This window comes from Cervus elaphus, chromosome 4, assembly GCF_910594005.1.
Source record: "Cervus elaphus chromosome 4, mCerEla1.1, whole genome shotgun sequence".
NCBI lineage: Eukaryota > Metazoa > Chordata > Mammalia > Artiodactyla > Cervidae > Cervus > Cervus elaphus.
Genome location: NC_057818.1, coordinates 49,040,196 through 49,063,192, shown reverse-complemented (window position 1 = coordinate 49,063,192; position 22,997 = coordinate 49,040,196). Strand labels below are relative to the sequence as shown.

At 53.5% G+C, this 22,997-nt stretch overlaps 1 protein-coding gene across 8 annotated transcripts in view; it reads right to left on the bottom strand.

The window, feature by feature from the left end:
- PAK4 (p21 (RAC1) activated kinase 4) overlaps positions 1–22,997 on the bottom strand; it is a 47,740-nt gene that overhangs the window by 16,258 nt on the left and 8,485 nt on the right. For 2 of the 8 annotated variants that reach the window (XM_043894959.1, XM_043894957.1), the window contains exon 1: positions 2,819–3,036. The exons of 4 other annotated variants lie outside the window; for them this stretch is intronic. The gene's annotated coding sequence lies outside the window, so the exon portion shown is untranslated. Of the gene's footprint in view, positions 1–2,818; positions 3,037–20,842; positions 21,020–22,127; positions 22,400–22,997 lie in introns of those variants that run through there. 2 more of the 8 variants (XM_043894961.1, XM_043894960.1) reach the window with 2 other exon arrangements.

Below are 22,997 nucleotides of genomic sequence, written 5' to 3'. Positions count from 1 at the left end.
CCGGCTCCTGCCTAAACTTCTGCTCCAGATGCAGGACCTAGAGGTTTACGGGACGAGAACACTTACAAGAGACAATTCGGCCTCGGATGACCAGAACCAAGATCAGGAAAGCCACGTGGTTAGGAGGGAATCTGAAGAAAGGTTAAACAAAACCCTCCACCGGGGGGTAAGACTCCCCACTAGGACGGAGCAGGGTCCCGCCCACCCTGGGGCCTCACCTCCTCCCCACACGAGCCCCTTCCCAGTCCAGGACACACAGAGCTTGCTCCAGCCTCAGGGCCTTGGTACCCACTGCTCCCTCGGCCCACAGCCGCACGGCTCACCTTTCCTCGACCATCAGGTCAGTGCAAGCACATTCCCTGACCCCCTGACAAAATCTGCACCCCAGCTTTATACTTCTTCGTGGCATTTATTACCATCCGGCATTTTATACACCGGCTGACCACAGGTCCTGCCTCCGGCCCCTGCCCCCCAGCAGAGGAGCGGTGGCTCCCCAAGAACAGGGGCCTCTGTCTTGTTCTCGCTGAACCCCTGGCAGCCAGGGGGCCTGGCACACAGCAGGCATCGCTAACAGCTGTGCTGTGACTCAGTGATGCCACTGCCGCGGTGATGAGGCTGGACCCCAGGAGGAGCAGGGCAGAGGGTGAGACAGGAGTCCCCCAGCCCTGTCCACACCGCCTGGGAGTCTGACCTTGACGCCTGCAAAGGAACTGGGCCTCTTTAGAGTCTGAGTCTGGCTATTTAGCAAATAACCTGGCGTTTGTTCCAAACACAAGAGGTGCCCGGCTGTGAGCCCACTCTCCCAGGCCCTCCCACCACGCAGCCTAGGCGGGGAATTTGAGCAAGTGGCAGTAAATCTCGGCCAGAGGCACATCACACAGGGGGTATGCTGCCAGAGACTCGTGAGTTCCCATGAGGGGTGAAATCCCACAAAAAGACACAGATCCGGGGCCACCTTGGCCTGGGGGAGCAGGGCCTGGAGTCGGCTGTGCGGGGAGCGAGGGGCAGCCTGCTCTGTGTTCCGGCCACACCGAAGGCCTCTGCTGACAAGGACTTCAAGGGTAGCTGGTGAGGAAGAGCAGACACCCAGGCTTGTGGCCGCTCCACCACCGTCAGGCTGTGGGCCGAGAGCTCGTGACTCTGGGCCCCCGTGTCCTTGTCTGCAAACTGAGGGTCATGATGGTCCCTCTATCCCCAGAGGGTGTTTGAATGATCGAAAGAGATGATCTGGCAAAGCGTTCAGAACAGTGCCTGGCGCCAAGTGGGTCCTTACTACTACAGGCTGGCTGCGGTTATCAGCGCTGCTGTTGTTTCCGAGCCAACAAAGGAAGAGATGAAGGAAAGAGGATCCCCAGAGCAGGTGTGCCAGTGCTACTGTCTCTGTTAAGACTTTCCTTCTCCAGGGCTGGGACGGGGGAGCGTAACGGGCCCTCATTATGTTCTGAGGGCAGGTCTGCCTCTCCCGCTAGACTGTGTCCCCCCGGAGGACAGGCCCTGGGGCCATCTCGGCCACCCTGCCCAGCACAGGTCGGGGCACAGCTCAGAGAATGTGGCTGAATGACCAGACGGTGCTTCCCTTACCCTGTGGTGCTCCGAGCCCCCCGGGGGGCCAGGCAGCTCCTGTGGCAGCCCCAGGGGTGGCCCCCTGTCCCCCGGTCAGGCTCCACGGGGCACAGACACCAAGGGCTCTGTTGGAGCCCCTCAGCCCCGGGGAGGGGAATGGATGCCGTAACAAACCTGAGTGTGTGCAAGCCCCCAAGACTGGAGAAACCAGATCAAGACTTCATTCATTCCTCCCCCGAGGGGGGGCAGGAAGGAGGGAGGGGGCGGGAGGCAGAAAAGGGGCTCCAGAGGCCTCCCCGGCCCCCCTAACCTCAGTCCTTCCCCCTCCCACACAGACACCCCAGCCCGCAAGATACAGAGCACATGAGGTCGCTCCCCAGCGCACATAAGCTGACACAGACGCCAGGAAGGGCATCCAGCCACACAACCCCACACCACAGGACACACACTCTGGTCACACGGCAAAGCCCCGAGACGGGACAGCGGGAGCCTGGGCACAGGAAGGGCCAGCCCGCCCTGAGCCTCAGCTCCGGCCTCGGAACGCGGGCCCAGCAGGTGGCCGGAGCCAACTGTGCGGCCGTCAGAGTGGGAGAAGGTGGGGACAGTCTTAAGAGGACCCTGGCTCAGAGGAAGCCCTGAGAACAGAGGGTCGCAACACTGGGGACCCACGGTCGAGACCCCAAGAAGTTAAGGACCCAGAAGTCCCTTCACAAACAGTGTAAAGAGCCATACATTCCAAAGATACAAGGGCTCCGGAGAGACCCAGAGACGCATACAAGGATCCTGGGGGAAGCTGTCACCTACAAACACACTCACACACATGCACACACACAATCCCAGACACTGCGTGATGGCTGGACTCACCTAGGAAGGCAGACCCCAAGACCCCACCCACCTAGGAGCCCTCCTGATACAGAGGGAGACCACGGGATCCACACACAGTGGGTAACAAGACCTACCACAGACCCAGGCATACACACCACCAAGTCCGTGGTCACCCAGTGACCCCTCGGAACCACCTCCACGCAAACCAGACCCCAAGAACACGCTCCCAGAGACGCTCCGGGGGTGTGTGTGTGGAGGGGGAACCTGTGCTGAGACCTACGCTAAGTCCCAGCAGACAGACACCTGCCGTCTCCGAGGCAGAAACACACACGGCGACCCCGCCCCCGGCCCCGAGAAAGGTGTGGCCCCTCGCCAGCATGTGCTCAGGTGACTGCCCTCCCCCTCCTCCCTGAGGCCGGGGCCAGCTCACCTCCACCATCCTTGGCCCTCCCTCGGGCCTGGGCTGCCGGCAGTGGGGCAGGCCAGCAGACAGGGGGCTCCCAGCTGAAACCGAGCCGGGAGCCGGGATCAAGGGGTTCCCCTGGCCCACCAAGGAGAGCCGGCTGGGCTCTGCGCCCCAGCCGCCCTGGCAGCGGCTGGCAACTCGGCCCTGCCCTGGCAGGAGTTGAGCTTGGCTGTGGCTCTAACCCCGGGGACGGGTAGGGCGGAGGGCGGGGCGGCGGGAGGCGGGGCTGAGCCTGGAAAGCCTGGGCCACGTGGCCCACAACTGTCCCCGTGGAGGGAGGGGACCCAACCACTGCCCTTGCTCCGGCAGGGGCAGGATCGGTCTCCCACCACACAGGCACGCCCCCGTCTCACGTCCTGGCCAGGCGAGGTGCCAGGGGAGCAGGGGCTACACAGCCCAGGGCTGCACGTCTGAGAGGGGCTGCCAGGCCAGTTAGGTGTGAAACACTGGCCAGGGCTGTGGGGCGGGACAGGGTGATGGGGCATGAGCGGCCTCTCTGATGAGAAGGGTGGCGGGAGATCTGGGGCTTGCTGTGTCCCCTGACACCCAGGCTGCGATTCCAGCAAGAGCTCCAGAGGGCACAGTGCCCAGGGCGCTCCTGCTCAGCCCCCCTTGCCCATCAGGAGGAACTTGACTTGCAGGCTCCCCAGGGGAGATCACGGTGAAACCCCTGCCGCCACTGCCATGTCTAGGTGTGAGGGGGGCTGGAAGACGGGGACCATGGCAATGGGGAGAGAGAAAGTGGAGAGGGCCGGGACTTCTGTGTGCCATGCTGGCTGGCTGGCCGGGATGTAATTAACCCTTCTGAAAATAAGTAGCCTGACTTTCTGGAGAACTTCCTCTGGGCCGGGGCGTGCTCCTAGCACGCATGAAGTCCTTTTAGCTAACCACTGCCCTAAGTGGGCGGGTACTTTATCAGGCCATCTTGTCACGTGGACCAGGAGGCCTGACTGGCCTGGAAACCCCATCTACCCCTTCTGTTCACCACCTGCTCACTAAGCCAGGGGCTTCCAGCTGAGCCTGGGGCCACCGCAGGGCAGGTCTCGGGGCCCCCTCCCCAGGTCCCAGGCTACCCCCTCCCCCGGCACAGTGGAGCACCTGTCAGGCAGCCACCCAGACAGGAGCCAAATGGGGCGGGTCCCCAAACCGGACCGGCTGGTTTGGGCTCTGGTGAGGGAGGCGGTCAGGACTGGGTAGGTCTGACCAGCCAGGGAAACTAGGTCCCACGGGAAGGGACAGGGGAGGGGGGGGAAGGAGGGGAGCACCCCTCCTCCAAAAGGAAGTCTCACTGGAGACAAGGGGTCCTCCTGGGGACAGGCCTCAGGGGCAAGGAGAGGTCCATTCAAGAACCTCTCACAGGGACTTCCCTGGTGGTCCAGTGGTTAAGACTCCATCCTCCCAATGCAGGGGGACACTGGTTCGATTCCTGGTTAGGGAACTAGAGACTGCGTATCGAAACTAAAAGCCTGCATGCTACAGCTAAATACCCGGCACAGCCAAAGGGAGAAAAAAGAAAAAGAATCTCTCATACCAGAACAGATCTTCAAAATAAAAGCTTTAAAACATACTCCAAAAGATAGACTAAACTAACAAACCCGCATAAGATCCATCACTCAGATTCTCAACCGTCAAGTTCTGCCATATTTAGGCTTCATCTCTCCCCTCCCCTTCTCTCCCTTCTCTCTGTCTCAGTCTCTGTCTCTTTATAATATGGAACATAGTTCAAAAGTCAGTAGCACCGAAGGGTAAACATTGACGGGTTGGCGCTCTCCTGCTTTGCCCCAGCTCAGCCGTGGAGTCACCTCTACTAGAGATTCTGTTGTTTTCTGAGAGCCTATGCATACCTGTGTGTGTGTGTATGTGCACACATGCACATGCACACACAGGTGCTTTTGAACTTAAAAAAAAAAAAATCATAAACAGCAGCACACCACACACACAACTGCACTGTGCTTTTCTCAAGACCGTTCCTTGGCTCCTCTGCACCACGGGCACCAGGAGGCATTTGGCAGTGTCCAGTGGAGGTGAAGACATGCTGGGGACCTGGCAAGTGCTCTCCCGGATCCGCCCCTAGGGACACACATGGGGAGGCGCACACGGCCGTCTGAATCGGCGAGAGACTGGAAACAACACGAATGCTCGCCCACAGCAGGCGGATAATGAACCGTGTGATCCACTAGCCCCACACAAGAGCACCCGACGGTGAGAACGAGTGAACCACAGCCATGTGTGGACAGGTATCAAAAATGACATTAAGCAGAAGCAGCAAAACAAAACCCAACACATGCTAGTTCAAAACCAGGTAAAATGAAATATGCTTCTTAGGGATGCACACAGAGGGAGCAAAACCAAAGAGAAAAGGGAGGGAGCGACTGCCTCAAAAGTCAGGGAAGAGGCTGCCTCCAGGGACCGGGGCGGGGTGTGGGGGGAGCGGCGTTTGGCACCATCTGTTACTTCAACTGGAGGAAGGGGTTAATGTGGGTCTTCCCCTTAAAGTAATTGGTCATACTGTACATTTCAACTTTATGCGCTTTCCACATGTAGGCTAACTGTGATTTTAAATGAAAAAAAAAAAATAGCTATGTCTAATGATCTTTGCAGGCTTCCCTCTCTGCAAAGCACAGTCCTGCTGCTTCAGCAGCTGCGTGGAAGGGCCACAATGCCTCGAGCCAGTCCCCACGGGGCCAGGTCAGTGGCTTCCAGTCATTTGCTCTTACACATGGTGCAGCGGTGAAAACCACGGGCGGGAGTCACTCCACAGGTGTGCCAGCATGTCTCTGGGCCAAGGGCCTACCAGAAGGACTGCTGGGCAAAGCGCAGCACCGCCAAGCTGCTGCACTCAGCCCTTCCCTTGGCCTCATGCCCAGGGAGCTGTCACACCCTGCCATCTTCCCCACTCAGACAGGTGAAGTCTGGCCCCTCTTGGCCTTGTTTACATTCGCCTCTTGGTACTTAGTAATTGCCGGCTTCCCAGATGGCTCAGCACCTGGGAAGAATCTGCCTGCCAACGTGAGAGACTAGGGTTCGATCCCTGAGTCGGGAAGAACCCCTGGAGAAGGAAACGGCAACCTACTCCAATATTCTTGCCTGGGATATCCCATGGACAGAAGAGTCTGGTAGACTACAGTTCATGGGTCACAAAGAGTCAGACAGAATTTAGTGACTGACACGCATGCACTTAGTAATTGAGCATCCTTTTAAATCTGTAAAAGTTACCAGAACTCCTTTTCTGCTAACAGTCTCTTCAAAGCCTTTGCCTCCTACATGCCGCATGACGTAGACAAAAATGAAAAAAAGAAAAAAGAAAAAAAGGTTGATTTTGGGACTTCCCTGGTAGTCCAGTGGTTAAGACTCCACACTTCCACTACAGGGGGTTCAATCCCTGGTTGGGGAACTAAATTTCCACATGCCACACAGCGTGGCCAAAAAAAAAAAAAAGCCTTTGCCTATTTTTCTGTTTTTCTGTCAAGACCTTGTGTAAACCTACACCAGCTCTTCCCACCTCTCCAGCCTCATCTCTCCACCACCATCCCCAATCATGGGTTCCATCTCGCATTCCTTCCTGTATTTTGTCAACAGGAACAGAACACGTGTCCAGCATGTGCCGTCCAGGCTGGGGCAGGGGTGCAGCATGGTCCCTGCCCCCTGGGGCTCACAGTCCTGGACCGCCCAGTGAAACGTGAAATTCCAGCTGAGCAGGGGCTGGAGGGATGGGAGCACAGTGGGGCAGGGCAGGAGCCAGGCCACCAGGGGAGCCAAGGCAAGCGCTGAGGATGGCCCGCATCTGGAAGACATAACTCTGGCTGCTGTGTTTGAGGACGGGAGGAAGGGGGCCCGAGTGGATGTGGGGACAGGTGACGAGACCGAAGCACTGCTCTGGGCAACTGGTGAAGGCGGCCACGGCCTGGAATGGAGGGAGGGCTCCAGACCAGAGGAGTGTCTGCCCACAACATGCAACTCCTGTCGATGAGTCAGATGTGGGGGCCGAGGGCAAGGCAGGCGCCAAGGGTGACTCTGAAAGTTGGTAGGTCACACTGCCGTCTTTCACACAAGGGTGCATCAGAGCGGCTCCAAAAATGCCAGGCCTCAGAACTACTCATTTGTGAAAGAGATGAATAAAGCCCGAAGACTCACTTCCACAGATTGTCAGGCCTGGGGTACAACCACAGTAATCAACACAGTGGGGAAAAAACACAGAGGTCAGTGAATGGAACAGAGAATCCAAAGACCCAAACAAATACACTCAACTGGTTTTTAAAACACTGATTTTTTTTTTCATTGTGGTAAAATACACCTTGTCTGTTCTTCAGTTGCTAAGTTGTGTCCAACTTTTTGTGACCCCATGGACTGCAGCACGCCAGGCCTTCCTGTCCTTCACTATTCCCCAGAGTTTGCTCAAACTCATGTGCGTTGAGTGGTGATGCTATCCAACCAGTTCATCCTCTGTCACTCCCCTCTCCTCCTGCCTTCAATCTTTCTCAGTATTAGCATCTTTTCTGATGAGTTGGCTCTTTGAATCAGGTGGCCAAAGTAGTGGAACTTCAACTTCACAACAGTCCTTCTAATGAATATTCAGGACTGATTTCCTTTAGGATTCAGTGGTTTGATCTCCCTGCAGTCCAAGGGACTCTCAAGAATCTTCTCCAGCACCACAATTTGAAAGCATCAATTCTTCGATGGTCCAACTCTCACATCTATCCATGACTACTGGATAAACCATAGCTTTGACTATATGGACCTTTGTCAGCAAAGTGATGTCTCTGCTTTTTAATACACTGTCTAGGTTTATCATAGCTTTCTTTCCAAGGAGCAAGCGTCTTCTAATTTCATGGCTGCAGTCATTATCCGCAGTGATTTTGGAGCCCAAGAAAATAAAATCTATCACTGTTTCCACTTTTCCCCATCTATTTGCCATGAAGTGATGGACCAGATACCGTGATTTTAATTTTTTGAATGCTGAGTTTTAAGCCAGCTTTTTCACTCTCCTCTTTCACCCTTATCAAGAGGCTCTTATGTTCCTCTTCGCTTTCTGCCATTAGAGTGGTATCATCTGCATATCTGAGGCTGTTGATATTTCTCCCAGCAATCTTGATTCCAGCTTGTGATTCATCCAGCCTGGCATTTCGCATGATGTTATACATAAGTTAAATAAGCAGGGTAACAACATACAGCCGTGTCGTACTCCTTTTTCAATTTTGAACCACTCCATTGTTCCATGTCCAGCTTTAACTTTGGCTTCTTGACCCGCATACAGGTTTCTCAGGAGACAAGTAAGGTGGTCTGGTATTTCCATCTCTTTAAGAATTTTCCAGTTTGTTGTGATCCACACAGTCAAAGGCTTTAGCGTAGTCAATGAGGCAGAAGTAGATGTTTTTCTGCATTTCCCTTGCTTTCTCTATGATCCAAGGGCTTCCCTGGTGGCTTAGACAGTGAAGAAGCCACCCACAATGTGGGAGACCTGGGTTCAATCCCTGGGTTGGGAAGATCCCATGGAGGAGGGCATGGCAACCCACTCAAGTATTCTTGCCTGAAGAATCCCCATGGACAGAGGAGCCTGGCGGGCTCCAGTCCGCGGGGTCGCAAAGAGTCAGACACGACTGAGTGACTGAGCACATACATACTCTATGATCCAATGGGTGTCGGCAATCTGATCTCTGGTTCCTCTGCCTTTTCTAAACCCAGCTCGTACATCTGGAATTTCTCGGTTCACACACTGCTAAAGCCTAACTTGAAGGATTTTGAGCATTACCTTGCTAGCATGTGAAATGAGCACAATTGTATGGTAGTTGAAACATTCTTTGGCACTGCCCCTCTTTGGGATTGGACTGAAAACTGACCTTTTCCAATCCTGTGGCCACTGCTGAGTTTTCCAAATTTGCTGACATATTGAGCTCAGCACTTTAACAGCATCATCTTTGAGGACCTGAAATAGCTCAGCTGGAATTCCATAACCTCCACTAGCTTTGTTTGTAGTAGTACTTACTATAAGGTCCACCTGACTTCACACTCTAGGATGTCTGGCTCTAGGTAAGTGACTATCATGGTTATCCAGGTCATTAAGATCTTTTTTGTATAGTTCTGTGTATTCTTGCCACCTCTTCTTAATATCTTCTGCTTCTGTTAGGTCCATACTGTTTCTATCCTTTATTGTGCCCATCTTTGCAAGAAATGCTCCCTTGGTATCTCTAATTTTTTTGAAGAGATCTCTAGTTTTTCCCATTGTATTGTTTTGCAAAATTTTTTTGCACTAATCACTAAGAAGGCTTTCTTATCTCTCCTTGCGAGTCTCTGGAATTCTGCATTCAGTTTGGTGTATCTTTCCCTTTCTCCTTTGGTTTTAGCTTCTCTTCTTTTTTTCAGCTATTTGTAAGGCCTCCCCAGACAACCACTTTGCCTTCTTGCATTTCTTTTCCTTGGGGATGGTTTTGGTCACTGCCGCCTATACAGTATACATAATGACTTCCCTGGTGGCTCAGACGATAAAGAATCTGCCTGCAATGCAGGAGACCCAGGTTTGATCCCTGGGTCAGGAAGATCCCTGGAGAAGAAAATGGCTACCCACTCCACTATTCTTGCCCAGAGAATACCATGGACAGAGGAGCCTGGCTGGCTACAGTCCTTAGGGTAGCAAAGAGTCAGACATGACAGTTACTATTACATATCTATCTATGACTTTAACCAACCTTAATCCTAAAATATAAACTACAGTGGCATTGAATACATTCACAATGTCGTATAACCACCACCATGACTCATGCTCCAAACCTTTTCATCATCCCCAGCAAAGACTCTGTACCCATGAATGCTAGCTCACCACTCCCACCTTCCCCCCAGCCCCTGGTAACCCCTATTCTACTTTCTTTCTCTGTGAATCTGCCTGTTCTATGTGGAATATATAGGTGGACTCACAATATCTTTCCTATGTGTGGCTTATTTCACTAAGCATAATGTTTCAAGGTCCATTCATTTCGTAGGAGTTAACATACATTTGGAATGTAAACCCCATGTAAAAATGCATGTAAATTTACACGTAAAAATGCATGTAAATCCCATTCCTTTTTATGGCTGAATAATATTCCACTGGATGCATACACCAAATTTTGTTTATCCATTCATCTGCTGGACACCTGGGTTGTTTCCACTTTTAAGCTATTGTGAATAAAGCAACTATGAACATTAAAGTATACAAATATCTGTTCAAGTCTCTGCTTTCAATTCTTTGGATATGTTTCTAGGAGTCGAATTGCTGGGTCATATGGTAGCTCTATATTTAACCTTTTGAGAAACGACCAAACTGTTTCCCACAGCAGCTGCACCATTTTGCATCTCCAATAGCAATCCATGAGGGCTCCAATTTCTCTATCTCCTCACCAACATGTTAGTTTTCTTTCTTTTTTTTTTTTTAGATAATAGCCATCCTGGTAGGTGTGAAGCTGTATTTCATTGTTGTAACTTATTTTTGACAAAGAACTATAAGCAATTCAATGGAGGAAAAACAGCATTTTCAGCAAACAGTACTGGAACAATGGGACAACCATATGCTAAAAAAATGAACCTCCATCTGAACTTTGCACTTACACAAACCTTAACAAAGCTTTTAGAAAACAAACCAACACATCTTCAAGATCTAGGGCTAAGCACAGACTTCTTAGACTGGATACCAAAAGCATGACCCATAAAAGGAAAAATTAATAAAGTAGAACTCATCAAAATTAAAAACTTCTGGTGGATTTTCCCGGTGGTCCAGTGGTTAAGAATCCGCCTTCCAGTGAAGGGAACATGGGTTCGATCCCTGGTTGGGGAACTAAGATCCTATACGCTGTGGGGCAATTAAGCCCAACCACCACAACTAGAGGCCACATGTCACAACTACTGAGCCTTGCGCTCTAGAGCCTATGTTTTACAAAGAGAAGCCTACAAGTAGAGAAGCCCCTAGTCTAAGGCCATACCACCCTGCATGCACCCGATCTCATCTGGTCTCGGAAGCTAAGCAGGGTCGGGCCTGGTTAGTACTTGGATGGGAGAAACCCCTGTGTCCCATACTAGAGAAAAGCCTGTGTGCTTCAACGAAGACCCAGAGCAGCCAAAATTTAAAAAATAATAACAAAATTTTTTTTTTTTAATTAAGAACTTCTGGTCTGCAAAAGTCCATGTAAAGAATATAAAAAGTAACAGACTGGGGGAAAATATTTGCAAACCACACACCTCACAAAGGACTAATATTTCAAAGACATAAAGGATTCTCAATGCTCAACAGTAAAAAAACCCAAACAATGAAATTAGCAAATGGGCAGAAGACATGAGGATGATTCACCAGTGAGGATACACAGATGGCAGATAGGCTCATGAAAGGATGTCTGACAGCATTAGCCATTAGAGAAATGCAAACTAAAGCCACAGAGAATTATCATTACATGCTCATTAGAATAGCTAAAATAAAAAATAGTGATAACACCAAATGCTGGCAAGGATGCAGAGAAATCGATCGCCCATTCACTGCTGGTGGGGATGTCAAGTTGTACAACCATGTTTGGCAGTTTCTTTAAACTCGCATCCACCTACACACCAGCAGCTGCACTTCTGGGTCTCTGTCCCAGAAAAAATGAAAATTTACATTCACACAAAAACCTGTATGAGATTGTTAACAGCAGCTTCATTTCTAACAGCCAAAAACTGGAAACACCCCAGATGTCCCTCAGTGGGTGAATGGTTCAATAAACTATGGCACATCCACTACTTAGCAAGAAAAAGGAACAAACTATTGACACAGGCAACAACCTGGATGAATCTCCAGAGAATTACGCTGAGTGAAAAAAATGCTAACCCCCAAAGGTTATGTACAGTACCATCTTATTTACATAATACTGTTGAAATGACAGAATTATAAAAATGGGGAACAAATAGATGAGTGGCTGCCTTGGGTGAGGGACAGAGCAGGGGTGGGATATGGCTATAAAAAGTGCATGGGGGATCCTTGTGATGGAGTGTTCTCCATCCTGACTGTATCTATGACAACATCCTGGTTGTGATCTTGTACTGATTCTAATTTTGCAAAATGTTACTATTGGAGGGAGCTGGCTAAAGGGTACAGGGGCTCTCCCTGTGTTATTTCTCACACCTCCAGATTAAAGCACAATGATCTCAAAATGAAAAGCTTCATGAAAAATACTAATATTGTCGTTCAGTCTCTAAATCATGTCTGACTCTTTGTGACACCATGGACTGCAGCATGCCAGGCTTTCCTGTCCTTCATCATTTCCTGGAGTTTGCTCAAACTCATGTCCATTGAGTCAGTGATGCCATCCAACCATCTTATCCTCTGTCACCCCCTTCTCTTGCCCTCAGTCTTTCCCATCATTAGGGTCTTTTCCAATGAGCTGGCTCTTCACATCAGCTGGCCAAAGTATTGGAGCTTCAGCTTCAGCATTCAATCCTTCCAATGAATATTCAGGGTTGATTTCCTTTAGGACTGACTGATTTGATATCCTTGCTGTCCAAGGGACTCTCAAGAAGTCTTCTTTGCAACACAGTTCGAAAGCATCAATTTTTCGGCGCTCAGCCTTCTTTATGGTCCGACTTTCACATCCATACATGACTACTAATAATTTATTAAAAATGCCAGGCCCTTTCCCACCTTAGAACATGCTATTCATTTCCCTTTGAACACACAGGCTTCCAAACACGGACTCCTCTTACAGCCCTCAGCTCCGACGTCTCCTCCTCCAGGAAGCCTTCCCTGGTTTCCCAGGCTGGAGCCAGGGCTTGTCTCAGTCCTCGGGGCTTCCCCCACCCAAGCCATGACACTGGGGCCTGTGCTTTCCTCAAGGTCACTCTGGGGCTGTCACTGCCTGGTGCCGTGTCTGTTTCTATCACTAGACGTGAGGGCAGGGTCTTGGTGGGGAGACAGGTCAGAGGAGCAGCGCACTGATTTTCTACGAAGAGCAAGAGTGAGAGGCACTGACAATCACACTGACAGCTAACACTTGTTAAGAGATCTCTATGTGCTAGGTCTGTTTTGAGAGCTTTACACGGATAAAATAACCTTCATAACAACCCCATATTACAAATGGGGAAACTGAGGCCGCCGGAGGTGGTGGTGGAGGAGGGATGAGGGAGGAGCTACGAGCCCACGGTCACCCAGCTAGCAGGTCGCAGAGCTGGGACGCAAACCCACGCCTCCAGATCAGAGCTTTTGATACGATCACTATGCACAAGGTTTCTCCAGGAAAGGCTGGATGAGACCAGCTGAAGGGGGAAGCCAAGGGGCGGGGGGGGGGGGGGGGGGCAGGGGAAGAGACTCTGCTTCCTCCTCCCTAGTCCCCAGTCCATTCCCACGTCGGGGGGGGTCTCACCCTGCTCCACGGAAGGCCCCTTCTGTGAAACTGACACACCCAGAATGGTACCAGAACCCCCTTCCCACCTAACAGGCATCCGGGAAGGCCTCTTCCATGTCAAGGGCCCGTAACTGAATCCCATTTATCAGCCTGGGAAGCCGGCAGTGCCCTCCATGGAGAGGAGTGCCCACCTTCACTGGACGCGTGCCTGTGTGTGCCAAGTCTCTGTGACCCCATGAACTGCAGCCCGCCAGGCTTCTCTGCCCATGGGAGTCTCCAGGCAGGAACACTGGAGTGGGTCACCATGCCCTCCTCCAGGGGATCTTCCCAGCCCAGGGATCAAACCTGAGTCTCTTATGTCTCCTGCAGTGGTGTCAAACTCAGGAGTGGGGCGGGGGAGGGGGGAGGGTGGGGAGCCAAGAGGAGCCCCCAAGCGCCCTCCTGCGGCTCCCCCAGGGCAGGGCTGCTTTCATCTGGCTGTGGGGAGGGGCTTCCCTCTGACACGTGCTTCGGAGCATTCCTACCGGCAGGCGACTTCATCGCTAGAGAAGTCTCCAGAGCACAATACTGAGAGCAAGCTGCAGCTGAGCAGGGAACCATTTACATCCAGTTTTCAAACCTGCAGCACGATACGATATGGGATACTGTCCAGGGAAGCAACGAGGAATCACAGCGAGGCCGGGGTACCTGCGGAAGGGGACCCCGGGGACTCTAACTGCGGCAAGTGTGTTTCCTCTCTTAGTTGGGCAACACGTCCAAGGGAGGCCATCAGGTGGCTCTCTATCTCTTGAAGGCAACTAAAATCTTTCATAATTCACAAACAGAGAGGCCGCGACTGAAAGGAAGAAAAGAGGGTAGAATTTATTTGATAATGCTGGGAAGAGCACACGAAGGAGGGGGCTTTCAGGGTGCTGGCAGTGCTGGTCTTCTTGATCTGGGCGGTCCTTAGAAGGGGCATGTGCTTTATAATAACTCACTAGACTGAAAAGGGAGGTTCTATATAGTTTTCTGTACATGTGTCATATTTTCTACTCCGGTGCAGAAAACACAAGTGGTAGCAATTCTGAGAGCTGGAAGCTTCCTCCATACCTGCTGGTGTCCACACACAGTCTCTTTCGCTCTCTCTCTGTCCATCTGTCTCTAACACACACACACACACACACACACACACATTCGTCCACACACAGTCTCTTTCGCTCTCTCTCTGTCCATCTGTCTCTAACACACACACACACACACACACACACACACACACACATTCTCTCTCCCCTGCAACGTTGTAACTGGTCCTGTGATCAGAGCAGGGGCTTTCCTTGGTCCCTCGCAACTCTGGGCCTGTTTCCTGCAAAGGAGACAAAGGCCTGGAGGCAGCCGGACTCAGGTTCGGCCCTAACACCCAGTTCTCGCCACGTCCCCAGCACTCTGGTATCCTGCCTGGATGACACTTCCCGTGGAGTCTTTCTGGCGACTGGGACAGATCCATCCATGGTATCCCTGCCCTGGCCTGCCCCGGGTGCCTCAGTCAGTCACCCAGAGTGGAAGGAGTTAGTTAAGATGTGGTAGAGTCCCCAGAGGAGGGACAGCCCTGGCTGGCTCACCTGTGCCCTGGACTGGAGACACGGGATGCCGCTGAGGCCAGCTGCAAAGTCTAATGTACGCGGGCACCACCGTAGTGCAAAACAAGGCAGTGAGCAGGGTGCTGGGAACACCCCCGTGTTGCGGAGGAGGAAAGTGAGGCTCAGAGAGGGGAGGGGCCAGCCCAAGGTCACACAGCATGTAGGAGAACCAGGACTCCCTGTCTGAAGTCAGAAAGAGAAAAACAAATATTGTACATTAAGATGTATATATGGAGTCTAGAAAGATGGTACTGATGAACCTATGTGCAGGGCAGCAAGGGAGATACAGACACTAAGAACAGACTTGGGGACACAGTGGGGGAAGGAGAGAGGGGGATGAATTGACAGAGCAGCACAGATACAGACATCACCACATGTAAAACAGACAGCGGGGATTTGTTGTATGACACAGGGCGCTCACACCGGTGCTCTGTGACAACCGAGAGTGGTGGGATGGGGTGGGAGGTTCAAGAGGGAAGGGACGTACGTATATCTACGACCGATTCATGTTGATGTATGGCAGAAACCAGGGCTTCCCTGGTGGCTCAGATGGTCGAGAATCCACCTACAATGCAGGAGACCCCGGTTCCCTGGGTCAGCAAGATCCCCCTGGAGGAGGGAATTCTTGCCTGGAGAATGCCACAGTCAGAGGAGCCTGGCGGGCTGCAGTCCATGGGGTTGCAAAGAGTCGGACACGACTGAGCGACTAACACACACACAGAAACCAACACAATGTTGTAAAGCAATTATTCTTCAGTTAAAAATAAATTAAAAAAACAAAAAGAAGCAGGATTCCATGGCAGGTCTGACCCAGGCCAGAGTCCACTCACTTAACCATGTTTACGCTCTCGTTCGGTCACGCACTCAACAATTCTATGCCAGGCATTGTGTTAGGAACTGGGGACACAGCGAATAAGACAGTCCCTTCTTCCCGGAGATGACATGCTAGTGAGTGAGGGAGATAAGATAACATAAAAGTAAACAAAAAAGTACATGACATGAGGGAGAGGGGACAGAACACGGTGTATGTGTGGGGGACAGGGTGTCTAGGGGGGTAGGTGTCCCTGAGCAGGAGCAGGGGAAGTGAGGGAGCCACGTGGGGAACCTAGGGAAATGCTTTCAGGGTAGAAGGAACCACAACTGCAAAGGCCTGAGGACTGAAGCCTGTCTGGCATGTTCCAGAATGCCTGAGGCTGGTCCAGGAGGCCTGTGTGGCAGGAAGGGAGGGAGGGTGTGAGGGGAGAGTGGCGTGGCTGAGGTCAGAGAGAGTCTACACTAAATGCAGAAGAACAGCCGCTTCTGGAGTCCAGGCCTCCTGACCACAGCCCTCCCGGAGGTGCAGTCGCCCTGCCCCATCACGTTATGTTAAGGGGGAGGAAGCAGGTGGGGGGACGGGAAAGCTTCCCGGGGGGCCCAGCTGGCCAAGGGCAGAGTTGGGGCAGGAGCCCCTAAAGATAAGCATCAGGGGAGGGTGAAGAATGAGGGTGGGGGTGAGGGATGGCTCTCAGCTGGGGGCCTCTGGTCCCAGAAGAGCAGGAGCCCACAGCTACGGTTCGTGAAGAAGGCTCACTGGAAGCCAGGGGCTCATACACAGCCCTTTGCTCCCAGACCCCAGTCGTTCTGAACCTCAGACCTTCGGTTCCCTCCTGCCACGTTCTGCTGTACTGCATACCAGCCTTACTAAGAGCGACTTAAGAATTTCCATTTCAATCCACTCACTTGCAAAAAAAAAAAAAAGAAATTACTTTAAAATAGTCACCCAGACATGAAGGTTGGCCTGATGTTCCTACAGAGCACCATCTATGAAGTGGCGGAACCAGAATCCAATCGCGCCTCTAAACCTAAGGCCCAACATACAGGAAGCACAAGGGACAGAGGAACACGTGAAATGATACCACGAGGATGCCTCGGTGAGATCCGGACCGTGGGAAACTCCAGAGGACAGAGGATCAGGGTTTTTGATAGATCAATGACCCAATCAGCGGGCACAGGAAAGCGCCTACAGACGACAGAAGACTTCAGGGACCTGTCGACCAAACGCAGAGCAGACCTTGTCCGGATGCCAAGTCAAACACACACATTGGAAAAAACGATGGTGAGACAGTTGGGGAAATGCAAGGCTATTAAGAAAGTATTGGTTCTTTTTCTCCTGTGACCATGGTATCACGTGTGTGTGGGTGTGTTTAAAGACTCCTTATCTCTTATATGCAAAAAATCTGAGATATTTATGGTTGCAGTATACGATGTTTAAGAACTGCCTCAAAAAAAAAAAAAAAAAGAACTGCCTCCAAAGAATCAGGGAGGTGGGGGTGGGGTACAGACAAAAAAGCCCTGTGGTGACAGATAACTGCTGAAGCTGGGGCGGGGCCGTGAGGAGGGCGGCAGGCCATTGTTCAGAAGAACGTGTGGCCACTTCCATCATACAGAGGTTTTAAACATTTTGCAAAAGGGAATATGACCTAGTCAGAACAGTGAAGAATTCATGGGTCGCTCACCCTGTGAACCTTAATTACTAAATCCAAACACATATCCGGCCTCTAATAACTGTAACAGACATCGCGGCAGTAGTAACTATAATGACATGATGATGGCAGACCTGGGCTGAGAGTCGCTCTAGACGGGAACCAGTGCAGAGACACCTGGGGCTCAGGGCCTGGCCCCAGGTCACAGAGGAGGCTGGGGGAGCTGGGTGAGGCCAGCAGGGGAGCTGGATGCCCATTCCTTGCCCGGAGGGGGTGGGGGAGAGGAGGCCAGGGAGCCCTTGGGGAGCAGGGGCGCACGGGGGCTCCTGGACTCTCAGCTCCCCTCACTCCCATCGAATGAATCATAATGGCTCCTGCGCTGCAACAGTCACATCTGAGCACAAACCTGTCCTGAAATTAAACCATCAGCCACTCATGGGAGCCTGAAATGGTAACTGGCAACGGATGACATCAGATTTGGGGGCTCACAGGATTTGGGGGGTCCACCAGCCTGGGTGCTCCTCCCGGCAAGACTGCAGGGCGCCCCCCAAGCAGGGGGATGCATGCCCTGCCCCCCACCCCCTCCCCCTCCAGGTGCCATGAGCAGCCAGGGCGGCTGGCGTGCGGGGATACCAGCACCCCTCTCATCCTGGGTCTGCAGAAACCATCTCCCCTCTGTGGCTTCGGCAGGATCCTGCCTGCAAACAGGGAAGCCAGGCAAGCCTCTGCAGGGGAGTGGGGGGAGCAGAAAGTGAGGGAGAGGAGGAGAGGAGAGACAGGCAGAGACTCGGGGAGAGAAAGACAGGAGGGGGTGGGGACAGTCAGCTGCCCAGAGGGGCTGGCGGGTCCAGGGATGAAGAGGCCCCGACGCCTCCTCCGGGCCTCAGCTCCCTTGTCAGTAACGTGGGAATAACAGTCACATCTTCTTGTAGTGAGGCTGTGGGGGTGACACGACTTAATCACGCCACGTCAGAAGCCTAGAAAAGTGTCCAAACACTGAAAGCTAATACGTGATTTCTATCGTTTCTGTAAGCCAGTGGCTCTCATCTCGGTTCAGAATCACACTACAGTCGCCCAGGGAACTTAAAAAAAAAACACCAAAAAACACAAAACCCAATGCTCAGGCCCCACAGCCAGAGATTCAGATTCAAGTGGTCTGACCTTTTGCTGTTCAGTCGCTCAGTGCTGTCCGACTCTTTGTGCCCCGTGGACTGCAGCGCGCCAGGCCTCCCTGTCCTTCAGCATCTCGGGGAGCTGGCGCAGACTCACGTCCACTGAGTTGGTGATGCACACCTGTACCAGCTAACCCTAACGACCAGGAGGTGAGGGCGGGGGGGAGCCTGGACACAGAGTCCCAGGACTGAGTCCTCAAGGGGGTGGTATAAAGTGAGACAGACTGATGGGGGGCGGGGTAGGGGCGGAAAGGAGAAGGAGGGGGAGGGGCAGGGCACGCCGCCCAGGAGGCCCCTCTCTGCCTGCCCACCCTCCCCCACCTTGCCCACCGGGAGTCTGGGGCCGGCTGAGGAATGCGAGGAATGAAGCCAGGCCTGGCACGGCCATCCCCAGGTCCCCTCCCCCTTCGCAAACTGCCAAGAGCCCATCCTTGGCCAGGTCACTGGCCAGGCTGTCAACCGCCCCCTGCCCCCACAAGGCCTTGGCAACCGCCCGGTCCTCCTGGCCTGAAGCCCACTCCCAGCCCTCTCCTCAGGGCGCCCGTCCTGAGCCCCCTTCTCCTCTTGGGTCCCCGGTGACCCAAGGACCACAGGGCGCAGCCCAGGGGTGGAGCCCTTATCGGTGGCGGGGTGAGTGATGCTGACAGCGGCATGTGGCGGGCAGAGTTTATCACCTGCTCTGGACGCAGGAGTGGCCTGAGAAGGCTGCCCAGAGGTGGTGACCTTTAGGCTGAGACCCAAAGGGTAACTGAGGTGAGAGCAGTAAAGACAGACCAGCCAGGCTGAAGCGCAGGAGGCACGCAGAGGGGGTCAGGGCCTAGCCCCCCAGCGGCGGGACTGTGCCCGGCAGTGGGGACCACGGAAGGGTCTGGAGCCGGGAAGGGACGCACTCAGACCTCAACCATAGGCATCGGCTGCCCTGCACCCGGTTCCCTCGCAGGACTGGAGAACCGCGGCCGGCCTCCGGGGGTCCTCAGCTATCCCCATATCCCGCCACCGCCCCGGGGGTAGGGGCCCGGCCCTGGCTCCCCCTAGCCATGCTGTGAGGAGACCCCAGCGAGCTGCTTCCTGCATCCCTGAGCCTGTTTCCTGATAATTAAACCGTAAGCTGATTAGTCAAGGAAAACCTTTAATTAGCCCTTGAAATCATTCAGGAAAATTACAACCTCCTCTCCGGGCAGGCTGCCCGCCCTCTGCCAGGGCCCAGGGGCGGTGCCTGGGAGGAAGCAGAGCACAGGGGAGCCAGGCTCCTGCCTCTGCTCTGAGGGCCTCACCCAGCCAGGCCGAGCCCTGGGAGCAAGATGCCGGCGGCCACGGGCTCCCCCTGCCACGTCACCAAGTGCCCGGAATAAACCCAGCAAGAGGTGGGCAAGGCCCAGCTGGAGACGTGTGACCCTTTGCTGAGAGACATCAGAGGAGACCTAGATAAAGTGAGAGACAGACCACGTTCATGGACCGGGAGACTCAACGTCATGTCTGTTTGTGGGGCATGAGGCTTGTCTCACATCTAAGTGGCGTTACAAAAAGTCAAATAGCCGAGACACTTGGGAAGAAGGATGCGTGCGTGGGAGGGCTTGCTCTCCACACCATCAAGGCTTATTATCAACTATTGAGACTTGCCTGGTGGTCCAGTAGCTAGGACTCTGCTCTCCCAATGCAGGGGGCCCAACTGAAGATCCTGCCTGCTGCTACAGAGACTGAAGATCTCTTGCGCCACAATTGAGACCTGGCGTGGCAATTTAAATGAAAATATTAAGAAAAAAGACAACTATACGAATTAGGATATCGGGGTATTGATGCAGGAATAGACAAACTGTGTACAAGAAAGAATGAGAGCACCCAGAAACAGACCCACTTACAGAGACATGAATCTATGACCCAGGTGGCAGAGGAGAAGCTACAGCCTGTTGTCATAATGGTATATGGGGATCCAGGTGGAAAATGTGAAACTGGGTGACTACCTCACACCACACACACGCGTGCACGCACACACACACAAATTCCAGAACAATGAGAGACTAAATGTGAAAAGTAGAACTATAAAACTATAAAGGAAGTAGGTGATAAATCTGACTATAGTAAAAGTAAAAGCTTCATCAAAAGACACAATTTAAAGAAAGTGAAAAGATAGGCCACCAAACAAGAGAAGGTAAGGAGGACCATCTTAGAAACACAGGTTCTCGTCCAGACTCTTTAATTAAGACTTAACTCACAGAAGTTCAAAATGAAAATGCAGACAGCCCGGAGGAGAAAGAGGCAAGTGGCTGGAATGGGCCCTTCACAGAGGGGTGCTCCAGATGCGCACTCAGATGTTCACAGAGCACAGCAAAGGCTGCCCTGGCCCCGGGAGGAGACACCACCACGTCAGCTCGGCACCAGTGGGCAGGATGGGCCCAGCACTCACCTCTGGCGCGGCCCTCACCTCCCTCATCTCTGAAATGGGTCGAATCCTTCCGGGAAGGACTGAGGAGAAGCAGCGTGGGAGTTCTGTACAGGCCCTGGGCCTGGCACGTGCGAGCCCTCAATCAGTTCTCCCTATTAATCAGCCTCAGGAATAAGGACTCCCCAGGCTCAAGGTCATTTCAGGCCTTCTCCTGCCTCCGAGCTGCAGTTGGGATGTGTCAGGGGTGTGGCCAGAAGGCTGCGAGTCCAAGAGTCAGGCTCCAACTGGGTTTGTTTATCAGCACAGTGTCCCTGGAGGCCACAAAGAGCCATGCACTCCTGAGTATTTGTTGGAAAAAAGATAATAAACCAATCACATTCCTATTTCTCTGCCAGGCCCGAGGATAAGTATGTTAGGAGCAGAACCTCAGAGATGCCCTGGGACACCCAGAGGAGCCTCGGTTCTAGAGAGGAAGAAACTGGGACACCGAGAGGCCCAAGCGGCTGTCAAGATTCAATTCCAGAGTAGACAGAACCAAACGCCAGTCTTCTTTCAGTTCCTCAAAGGTGCCTTGCGCTCTCCCGCCTAGGACGTCTGCACAGGCAGCTCCCTCAGCCTCGAACCCATGACCCTCCACCTCCCTGAGTTCATCCTCCAAGTGGCAATTCCTCCTCAGGAAAGCCTGCTCTGTAATCCTCACCTGGGGGGAACTACCCCCCGCCCAACATACACCCTGGCAAAGACATCCTCCACTTGTTTCGGTTGTAACATTCGTTACATTCAGCCCACCAGTGCTTAGGGAGCGACTAGTAAAAGTCAAGCCCTGAGGATACAGCAAGGGACACAGTAAGCCGCCTGCCTGGCCCTGCCCCGTACCCCTGCCGTGAAGCTAAGTCACGGGGGTGGGTGGGTGAGGAGGACACCACCCAACACGCGCAGTCACACTGGAACAGCAGGGTCGGTGAGTGGACCAGGGAAACCAAGCAGGGGAGGCGGGGAGAGAGTGACAAGGCTCCCGCAGACCTGGGGGGCAGCGAACAGAGAGCCTGCGGCGGGACTCGGCCTGGATGTTCCAGCGACAGGGCAGCAGTAGACGCGTGAAGGCGAGCAGCGAAGCTGGGCCAGGATCGTGTGGGACCTCGAAGGCTGCTCCCCAAAAGAGATGAAGCCAGGGAAGGGGTTCTCCGCAGGACAGGGACGGGATCTGACCCGGGCTCCCTCTGGCTGCCCCCACAGTTGAGGCTGGAGTTGAGGGTGGTTGGAACTATGGGGTGACGACAAAGACTGGGAGGCCCCAGGTTCTAACCTGAAGGTAGACGAGCAGGCTTTCTGGACATCCTGGATGTGGAGGAAGAGGCCAAGAGGAGTCAGGATGACATCAGATTCCCAGCCCGACCAGGAGGGTGGATGGGGCGCCCGTGAACGAGGCAGGGCCGCTGGCAGAAGATGGGGCCTGGAGTCTGGTCTATTTTCCGTGTCTCTCTTGGTCCATACAGAGTCCCCTGCCAGACCGAGCCCAGTGAGGGAGCCTGCTGTGTTCACTGTGGGTCTCAAGAGCCCAGAGGCGAGCATAAGAGGTGGGATGGGTAAGAGCCAGCACGGACAGGAACCCCGGGGAGGAGAAAAGGACAAGAGGATTCATCTTGGCGATAAGAAGCTTCTGCAGGAGATGAGAATATAAAATGTTCCAAGGTCAGTTACAGAGTCTGACAGGCCCCGTGTTGGGGAGGGAGGCTGTGCAGCGCGGGCGCGGTTACCCCCTCTTGGGACAGCTGCGTGGCGGGGTCTGCTAAAGGTGCCGAGACACAACCACCCCCCCACCCGAGCACTGCACCCTGGACGTGACCCCTGGGGAAGTGTGGGCACAGGCATCCTGGCAGACATGTTCAAAGAGCACGTGGACACCGGGGCAGTGGGAGCAGAGCAGTAAGTTAGTTAGAGCACCGCACAGCCAACAGACCACCCACACCCGCGACCACAGCCATGGGCCTCACAGACTCAGGATGAGGGAGACCAGATGAGGGCGTGCTGGAGGAGTCCGTTCACCTGAAGGGCCCCAGCAGGCAAGGGGGCAGGCTAGGACTCGGGAGGCACACCTGGTGAAACCGCCAGACAAGCAGGGAGCCGGTGACCCCCAAAGTCAGGGAGATGGCCGCTACTGGGGTTGTGGTCAACA